General features: G+C 58.3%; 1 long non-coding RNA gene across 1 annotated transcript; it reads left to right on the top strand.

Moving 5' to 3' along the window:
- Positions 1 to 1,476: 1,476 nt before the first annotated feature.
- LOC149525468 (uncharacterized) lies at positions 1,477 to 7,894 on the top strand. Its single transcript, XR_016348988.1, has 2 exons — positions 1,477 to 2,803; positions 7,540 to 7,894. It is a non-coding gene; the product is annotated as an uncharacterized LOC149525468 (long non-coding RNA).
- Positions 7,895 to 10,120: the final 2,226 nt, after the last annotated feature.

Here is a 10,120-nt window from a genome sequence, read left to right as displayed (position 1 = left end):
TCCCTAGAAGCCGGGGGGGCTCTGCTCTCACTCCGTCCCCCCATCTCCAGGGCCCCCCCCACTCTAAACACTGCCTGGCGCTGGGCTGCACGGGGCCCCTCCTGCCCCACTGCGCCTCCTTCCCCCTCAGCCCCTCGCTCTTGGAACCGCCCCCCCACGCCCGTCCTCTGACCCCAGTGGGGCCCCCACACACATTGGGGCCAGGCCCTGGCGAGAGCAGGCGGCCCCGTCCCCAGCGGGCAGCAGGCTGAAGGCGGAGGGGGCGGCTGCATTGGGCAGGGCTGCCAGGAGATGTCTGAGCCTGCTGCACCGTAGCCAGGGGTGCGGTTCAAAGGGGGGGGGGGTGAAGTCCTCAGCCCCAGGGGCCAGGCAGCTGAGTGCTGTAGGGGCCCATTTTAAACTGTGTCCCTGTGGCTCTTCCCTGCCCCTCCTCCCCCCTCCAGGGCAGCCTGCAGCCGGAGGCAAGTGCAGGGTGGGGGGCGAGGAAGAGGGCTCCATGGGGCAGTCTGGCTCAGAGGGGGACCTGGAGGCACAGGAGATCGGTGGCGGGGCCCCAGGTGCAGGACTCTGCAGGGGGGACCAAGGGAAGGTGGGGGGATGCTCGGGGGGGGGTGCAGGGGCAGTGGGGTTCCTTGGGCGGGGTCCCAGGTGGTTGGGGCTCATTGGGGTGGCGAGGGGAGGGGAGGCTTCCCAGGCTGGGGGTTCGATCGATCCATGTAACAGGAGGCCCAGCTGCTGCCCAGGGACACCCCACCCTGGGCTCTTGCTGACCCTATCCCCATCCCATGCCCCTTCCCTGCGGCTCCATCTCCTCCCCAGCCCACCCCTTCCTTGCCCCCTGCCTCCTCCCCCTGCCCTAGCCTGCCCCTGCCCGCCCCTGGCCCACAACACACAAAGGGAGCACGACCAACCCCGGGACCCGCAAGGCGGCTGCCGCAGGGCGGGGGCAGCGGTATATGAGCTCATACCCATGTGCCCCCCCTTGACTCTATTTTGGGGGCAGGGTCACCCCCAAACGGCCCCCCTGAGGCGTGGGCGCAAGAGCCAACGGCTGCGAACTGGCCATCCGCTTAGGCTGGACATGAGGGGAAGGTGTCTCACCCTGGGAGGGGTGAAGTGGAGCCTTCCCCGGGGTGCAGCGGGACCGGCGGCAAGGCTGGAGCGATGGAGGCGCAGGGACGGCGGGACTGCCTGCCGTGGGCTGGAGACGTGGGCGCAGCCCTTCAGCAAAACCCCCCAAGCAGCTGTGGGACAGCAGGGGGTGCTGAGGGGAGGGGGGCAGGCGGAGCGAGGGGGGGCTTCGGGGGAAGAGGCAGGGCCTCAGGCCTGGCGCAGGTGGGGTGTGCAGCACCCAGTCAGAAAAAGGAAGGTCGGCAGCCGTGCGAGATGGAGAGGGCTCTGAGGGGCCACGGAGCCTTCTCTCCCAGGGGTCCGGCTGGTGGGGCTCGCCCACACGCTCGGGGTTTAACTCGGGGGTGGGGAACCTTTTGTGGGTGGGGGGCTGCTGACCCACAGAAAAATCAGTTGGGGGCCTGCACGCTTGGGAGAAGGGGACTGGTAGAGACCCGAAGAACGGCCGTTTTGGGCCAGACCAAATCTCCGTCTAGCCTCGAGTCCTGTCTGCCGATGGTGGCTAATACCGGGTGCTCCACAGGGAGTGAACCGGACAGGGAATCATCCCGTGATCCCTCCCCTGTCGACAAACAGAGGCAGGGACACCACCGAGCGCCCTATCTTCCAGGCATTGATCTCGCTCCTTTTTGACCTTTGTTCAAGTCATAAGAACGGCCGTACTGGGTCAGACCAAAGGTCCATCCAGCCCAGTATCCTGTCTGCCGACAGTGGCCAGCACCAGGTGCCCCAGAGAGGGTGGACCGAAGACAACGATCAAGCGATTTGTCTCCTGCCATCCCTCTCCAGCCTCTGACACCATGTCCTGGGACACCTGCACATCAGGGCCTGGTTCTGAAGCCAGCAAAAGGCTTCCTCCTTCCCTCCCGCTTCTCTGTACAGACTCTGGCGTAATTGGGGCCAGAAGCCCCGGAGACTCGGTACTGAGCGTGCTAAGCAGAGTCCAGTCTGTGCGCTGCACGGGGGAGGCCTGCGAGGCCTTCTCCTCTGGCCGGCGGTTGCCGCCTTCGCTTCCTCGTGTGTGTCCCACCCTGTCCCGCCGCGCCAAGGCAAGAGAACCCGCGACGCCAGGAGCTCTGATTCCGCCGGGTTGTTTTAGCCCAACGGGTGCTAGAGGGGCAGTGGGTGCGTCAGCACGACGGATGATTTCACATGCCCCTCATCACAACGCCACCCGCCAGGTGCCTCTGCAAATCTGTGTCCTCTCTCCAGCCTCCTGTGCCTGCTAAGCATTACCCACCCCCGGAAGATAATCTGCCAGACCTCAGGGGTGAAGGTCTTGGTCTTGCTTTGTGTTTCACATTGCCCAATGCACCTCGTGCAGGCGGATGGGTCAGACGGAGCCTGGCGGGGAGGCGTTCGTGAGAGATTGCGTGTGAAGAAATCCTTTCAGCTAGACCCCTCTGTGCAAACAACCCCCCACCCGGTTACAGCCAGCAGAAGAGCCGCCTGTTGTCTCCCAGACCAGCTGAGATCGCAAGCCGAGAGCCTGTGCCTTCCCCACGGGGAGACCTACAACATGCAGAGAAGCCTGCTGGTTCTGTTGGCTTTTGCGGTGCTGGTGGCAGCCACCTGGGCCGGGCCTGGCCCGCAGGAGTTGCTGGATCTGGGCGCAGCCGGACCACGGGCCAAGGCGATGCTCCAGGAGAATGAATTCCAGCCCCAGCCGAGGGTATGTTCTGCAGGAGGGCTCGCTGTTTGCATCGGGTCTCTCCTTCCTTTGGAGGTGCAGGACGGGGCCACCCAGGCTCAGATCCTCGCTGACGAACAAGTGAGCTTGGAGAAAGGTGCCTGGGTTCATTCCCTGCTCCTGTCCTTGCTGGGGATGGGGGGGGGGCTGAGTTCCTGGCTCTGCACTGTCTTGCTCTGTGACCGTGGGTCAGTCACTGTGCCGCTCGGTGCCTCAGTTTCCCCCTCTATACAACAGGGAGAACGACTGGGGCTTGCCTCGGGGCGGTCAGGCGGCTACATGGCTCCTGTCTGCGAAGGGCTATTGTGAAACGCTCGTGAACCTTTCCCCCCCACCTCGGGGAGGAGGCCTGGGTTGCACAGCGGAACGCCGATGGGCACAATCGAACCTGGGACCTCCGGAGCGCAGGGCAGCGGTTCTCAAACTCGTTTCCTCCTGACCCAGTTGAAGAAAATCGTGGGTGCCGCAACCCAACAGCATTTGACTGGAGTGCAGGCTGGGGGCTGAGGAGGGGAGCTTTGGGGTGCAGGAGGGGGCTCCGGCTTTAGGGGGGGCAGGGCGGACATACCTTGAGCCTCCCAGGTAGTGGTGTAGCGGGGGGCTAAGGCAGCTTCCTGCCTCTCCTGGCCCCACAGACCAGGCTGTGCCCCGGAAGCAGCCGACGGCAGGTTCCCAGACGGTGGGAAGACAGAGCTAGTGTTTGGGGCAGGACAGTACGCGGAGCCCTGTGCGCTGCTCCCTCCTCTTCCCCCGGAGCCAGGCCTGCTGCCAGCTGCTTCTGGGGCGCAGCACAGTCTGTGATGCCAGGACAGGCAGGGAGCTGCCTTAGCCCCCCTGCTGCTCACCTGCTCCCCCTGCAGCCACGAGCCCCAGGGCCTGCCATCCCCCCCACTCCAGTGCTGGGCTGCGAGCCGTGGTTGGAAAAGCACTGGCTTAGTGCAGGAGAATCTCAAAGGCAGCTGGCTCTCAGCTAAGGCTGCAGAGCAAACTCATTCTTTCTCTAAGTGGTGTGGGTGCCGCTCCATGGGGCAGGCCCCCCCCCAGCAGGGGTGTGGGTGACAGCAGCGTGGCCCTCTGCGCCTGCGCCCACAGGGAACGAGCACCGGGCTCCTCGCACAGAGGCGGGGGGGCTCTCGCTGGGCGGAAGTCGGGATCTGTTGTCAGACGTGCTCCCTTCTTCCCAGACCGAGCTCTGGAGCACGGGGGCTGCTGCCGCCCGGCTGGCCCGCCTGCCCCAGAGGTGGCCCCCACAGGCTGCTTCTCCCCTGGGGGCAGCGCCAGGCCTGCACCCGCGCTGCACCGAGCCCAGCGCGCTCCTCTTGCTAGGCACTGCCCGGTGCTAAAGACAAGGGGAGAAGGAGTCTGGCTGCGTGGGTTCTGTTCCCACCTCGGCCTGGCTGCGGTACCGTGGTCCGCGTCACCGCTCTGGGCCTCAGTTTACGGCCGGGTGGAGGGGGCAATGCAGGTGGCCCCTCCAAAACCTGGGACTCTGGTCCAGCGAGGACCATGGATGTGGCTGGCCAGAGAGTCCCGGCAGCTGGGAACGGGGCCTGCTGGGAGCCCAGCTGCAGGAGAGCTGGCGGCTGGACTGCAGCGAGGCCTGTGCCAGGAGGCTGGTAGCAGCCGGGAAGCCCCCAGACCAGCTGCAAAGGGGGCAGTGGAAGCTCCTGCCCCGATCAGCTGCAGGGGAGCCCTGGTCAGGATGGGGGTAGGGTTGCCAGATGGTTGAAACAAAAATACAGAATCCCCCCCGTTCCCCCCCAAAAAACGGGAAAAAATTCTGTTGAAGGGGGGGAAACCAAAGTTTTGCTGAGCAAAAAAAAAAAGGACTCAAAAAATTCTACCCTGCCCCCAAATCCAGCCTTGGGGAACCAGGTAAGCATGGGGGGTAGAGTCGGGGGGCTGGGGGTGTTGGGAGCCAGGGGGGGCTTGAGGGGAGGGAGGCCAGGCACTGAGTGTTTGTAGGGTTGCTAGGTGCCCGGCATTTTCACCTCCTGGCTGGGGAAAAATTCAGAGGATACTGGACATTTCAGGTGTCCAGGAGTCTCTGAATTTTTTAACCAGACAGGAGCCAAAAATACCAGACTGTCCAGGTGAATACAGGACGCCTGGCAACCCTAGATGGGGAATAGGGGGCGGTGGCCGGGAAGCTGCAGCCGGGAGCCCCAGCCGGTGGGAAGGTGCTGTGGAGGTGCGGAGGAGGCAGTGGCTGTGAGCCCTGCTGGACAGGGGCAGAGCTCACAGTGGGGCTAATGGCCCCCCTGATCCAGCAATCTCTCTGGTTTGGGACCACTCAGGAACCCATGGGGCCGGACCAGGGAGGGGCCGCCTGTATCAATTGTCTACCGCAGGGGGGGGGTTGAAGCTGAATTCTTGTGGGTTGGGCTGAATAATGCTTTGACTAGCTGACCTCTTGAGGTTCCTTCCAGTCCGATGAGTGTGTTTGTAAAGAGCTTTGAGATCCCTGGCTACCCGGCGCCCTAGAATGTCGGGGCAGGGGATTGCATAGAGCTGTTGGTGCAGCCGCTCCAGACCCACGGAAAGCCCTATACGAACACAGGCCTCACCTCGGTTTCGTCTTTGCTAGGGCTCTTCTGGTTCAGCCCAGCCACCAGGAGGCAAGAAGGAGGCAGATAAAGCTGGTGATGCAAACCAGGAGACATCTCAGCCATCAATAGGCAGTCCCTTGGCTCCGGTCTTATCTCCTGTGCAAACATTTCATGCTGAGTGGGTTGCTAATTAAGCCATTAAGGGTCAAGCAGCTTCTAAGGTATATTTCAATGTAAAGATCCTGTTAGTCCGGATCTGCAAAAGCAACCAGGGGTCCTGGCAAGGTAGAGACTAACCGATTTATGTGGGGGTAAGCTTTCATGGCTCAACACCCACCCCTGACAAAAGTTTACCCACGAAAGTTTACCCCAAATATATCTGTTGGTCTCCAAGGCTGTGTCTACATTGGCGCCCTTTTCCAGAAAAGGGATGCTAATGAGACACTTGGGAATTGCAAATGCCCCGGGGGGTTATTTTCCGCAAGATCCCTGTCTAGACTGGCGCTTTTCTCTGGCAAAGCCCCGAGCCAGAAAAAAGCAGCAGCCATGTTCATGCAAATGCCGCAGGGAAAATTTAAATCCCCCGCGGCATTTGCAATTCCGAAGTGTCTCATTAGCATCCCTTTTCCGGAAAAGGGCGCCAGTGTAGACACAGCCCCCGGGTATGTCTACACTAGAGAGGGTTTTTTTGGAAAAACGGCCGTTTTTCTGAAAAAACTTCAATTACGTCCACACTGCAATCGCGTTCGTTCGAAAGAAAATCAAAACAACGGAGGGATTTTTCCAACATTCGTAATCCTCTTTTTAAGAGGAAGAAGCCTTTTCCTGAAGAGCTCTTTCGCAAAAAGGCATGTGTGGATGGGGAAGAGGGAGTTCTTTCAGAAGCAGAGGAAAACAGAAAAAGCACAGGTGCCCCGGTGGCCATTTCATCCATAGCAATCCCAGCTGAAATGCGAGAAAGCGTCCATTCAGTGTGGATGCTCTCTTTTGAAGAAGATCGCCTTTTCGATGCGCTTTGGCAGTGTGGACGCTCTCTTCCGGAAAAGCTTCTTCCCAAAGAAGCCTGCAGTCTAGACTCTGTCTAGACTGGCCACTTTTTCCGGAAAAGCAACTGCTTTTCCGGAAAAACTTGCCAGCTGTCTACACTGGCCGCTTGAATTTCCGCAAAAGCACTGACGATCTCATGTAAGAAATCAGTGCTTTTTGCATAAATACTATGCTGCTCCCGTTTGGGCAAAAGTCTTTTTCCGAAAAACTTTTGCGCAAAAGGGCCAGTGTAGACAGCAGAGATTTGTTTTCCGCAAAAAAGCCCCGATGGCGAAAATGGTGATCGGGGCTTTTTTATGGAAAAGCACGTCTAGATTGGCCACGGATGCTTTTCCACAAAAAGTGTTTTTGCAGAAAAGCGTCCTGCCAATCTAGACACGCTTTTCCGAAAATGCTTTTAACGGAAAACTTTTCCATTAATAGCATTTCTGGAAAATCATGCCAGTGTAGACGTAGCCTTGGGCTCCTCGTTGCTAATGTAAAGTCATTTATCATATGCTGAGATTCACGGCTATTAACGAAGCCTGTGAAATAGGTCCATGCCGCTCTTTTACCGGTAGAGAAACTGAGGCAAGCAGGAACGACGTGACTTGCCCGTGGTGCCTGAGGAAAGCAGTGCCCCAGGCTTCGAACAGGCTCCAGCGTTGGCCTGGATCCACGACCTGCACATTTGAAATGTGAAAGAGGAGGGGTGAGAATGGGCAAGCGGGCTGCGCTATGGCCTAGCAGCCAGGGCGCCTGCGTTCCAAGCTCATAGAATCCTAGAGCTGGAGGAGACCTCAGAAAGCCGTCAAGTCCAGCCCCCTGCCCTAGGCAGGACCAATTCCAACTGGGCTGCTCTGGGTTCTGTTCAGCTGGGGGTGTCCTTCCAGCGCCTACAGCCAGCAATTCTGGGACCTGCTCCCTTGCTGCGGCCCAGGAGTCCTTGATCTGCCTCTGTTTAGGTGGGAGAGCCGCTAGGTTTTATACCACACTCAGCCCACAGCCAGGCACTCCTCAGCGCGTTTTATTTTACAGCAATAAAAAAAGCCCGGTGCAAAGGCCAAGTCAGACCCCTGCATGCGCTGATCCAGATTCCCCCCTTTTCTCCACCTCTCCATGGCTCCTGCTTCTCTGTTTCAGGGAGGCAGAGCGCGGCGCTCCGGGGCGGAGAAGAAGAAGGGCAGGTGGAACGTGGGTTCTTTTACCATCCTCGGAGCAGCCATACCCAAAAGCCGGAGAGCATGAGACCGCATGCTGGCCAAGCAGAGCATCTTCTAGCCACTCCGGTGTGGTCTGGCAAGCTCCGGCCGGTGACGGGGGGCAGAGCCCCTGCTACTCACAGCTGCCCCAGGTGGAAGTGGAAGGTGTCACGGCTCAAGTGACCGCCTGATGCCGGCTACGTGGCAAAGAGGATGCCTGCTGTCGGATGCCGGCTGCCTGGCACACGAGAGAACCATTCCCCCCCCCGTAATAGAATAAAACCAGTCGAAAGCTGCCTGTGCCTGGTGCGTTTGTCCCCTGGCATTAGCACGGAGAGGAACGCTCGGTGGGGCATAGTGCAGCTGGGCCTAGAAGTGTTGGGCAGGAAAGGGGCCTGGCAGGTTTGGGGGCTGGGGGCATACGAGGGATGTCGGAGGTGAACCAGTGAATCGAGTCTCGGTTAACCGTCCTCGGGAGCCGGGCGGGCAGGGAAGCTTCCTTCATGGGGATGGAGCCGGCAGGGGGTGGTGGCCCTGCTCCTGGGGGGCCTTTGCGGCGTCTCAGCTGCATGAAGCGAAGCTTTGCTGCCGAGCTAGTGCATGCACGTCACGAGGGACAGCGCCTGCCCCAAAGCGCTTGCCACGCGAGGACGTCCAGAGTGCAGCGCGGGCGTGCAGGGCCTTTGCTGGCCTTTCTCTAGCTGGCAGGGCTGAAAGTAGCCGGGAAGACACTGGCACGGGAGGGCTGTACAAACCTGCCTGCGACCCTGGCTATGTCCTCACGCCGCTCGCCAGGGCTAAAAGGTGTGTTGCGGCCTCGTCGCTGCGCTCTTCAGCCTGGCCGGGCGGGTGGTGATAGCCCAGGGACGCACGTGCCAGCAAGTGGCAAGACGTGGCTCTATTCCCACGGCGCTGCTGGTGGTGGTGTCGGGGGCTCCTAGGCCTTTAAGTCGCCTGGGGCAGCAGGCAGGGCTGGGGATGCACCAGGTGGGGGAAAAGCACAAGGGTGGCAGGCCAGGTCGGGAGAGAGCCCCAGCCCTGGACTTTGCTAGAGCCTGCACCCTTGGCCAGGGATATTCCTGTTGCCGGGCAACGCGGGCCCTTAGACCTCACCGCCGGTGGTAGGAGGCATGTCTGGCTCAAAGTGCCCCAGAGGAGGTAAAGCAGAACAACTCTGGTGTGTACAAAAGCTCTAATTTTTAAAAAATCCAGACGTAACCACTAGGTGTCACTAACATGCTGTCTTATAGCTTCAGAGGGGGAGCCGAGTTAGTCTGTAACAGGGAAAACTTCAAAAACAACGAATAGTCTAGCAGCACCTTAAAGACTAACAGAACATGTAGATCAGTGTTTCTTGAACTTTTAAAGACCGAGCAATAATTTTTTTTTATGTGGAACACCAAGGATTTTTGGTTGAGAAAAAAAAAAAAAAAGTCTGGGAAAACGGGTCGGGGGGAGTTATCGAGAAAAAAGTAATTGAGGAAAAAAGGGTTGGGGGAAAGTTATTGAGAAAAAAAAAGTCGCCTGCCCCATTTTGAATTCTGTTGTTCTCCACGACACACCTCCTACTGCTTCCATCGTGGCACACCAGTGTGCCGTGGAACACAGTTTAAGAGACACTGATGTAGATTGTATCACGAGCTTTTGTACAATGTGAGTTGGTAGATACCGATACAGATACACTCCCTCTCAGAAGAATCCTCTTTTTTGAAACTTCAGATATGGTAACTCTAGTCTACACTGCACACTTATTTCGAAATAAGCGATTCCAGAATAGTTATTCCGAAATAGCACGTCTATACTGCAGGGAAGCCTCAAAATGAGTCCAAGGCCGGCTTTCCTAACGTAGACGTGCTATCTCGATTTAGAGCCCCAGGAAGCACTGGGGAGGAATAATTTAGAATGGCCGTGGGGAGGGACCATTTTGAAATAGCAGCAATGGAGCATGTACACACTTCTTATTTCAAAATAGCTATTTCAGAAGAAGTGTTATTCCTCGTAGAATGAGGTTTACAGAAGTCGGAATAAGCCAGAATGGCAGTGTCGACGCTCGTATTGTTATATCGAAATAACGCTCGTTATCTCGACATAACGGTGCAGTGTAGATGCACTCTAAGACGTTGTGGAATAAGAGGAAAAGTCTTCTGGTGGATCAGTAATTAGGGTATGTCTTCACTGCACCTTTAGCTCGGAATAAGCTCTGCAATTTGAGCTACCGTATTTTCCGGCGTATAGGGCGACTGGGCGTATAAGACGACCCCCTATCTTTTTAATTAAAAGATAGGGTTTCATCTTATACCCCAGCACCCCTCCGCCTCCTTTGCTCCCGGTGTCCCTGGTCTGCTGGGGCTCCGGCGGCGGGGCATCCCAGGCACGCCTGGGATGTATACCCGGCGTACAAGACGACCCCCGATTTTTGGGGGATGTTTTTTAACATCAGAGGTCATCTTGTACGCCGGAATATACGGTACGCAAATTGCAGACCTTATTTTGAGTTAATTTCAAAATAAAGCGCTATTCCG

The sequence above is a fragment of the Pelodiscus sinensis genome, chromosome 2 (assembly GCF_052426305.1).
Source record: "Pelodiscus sinensis isolate ZL-2025 chromosome 2, ASM5242630v1, whole genome shotgun sequence".
Lineage (NCBI taxonomy): Eukaryota > Metazoa > Chordata > Testudines > Trionychidae > Pelodiscus > Pelodiscus sinensis.
This window is presented reverse-complemented; position numbering and strand designations above follow the sequence as displayed.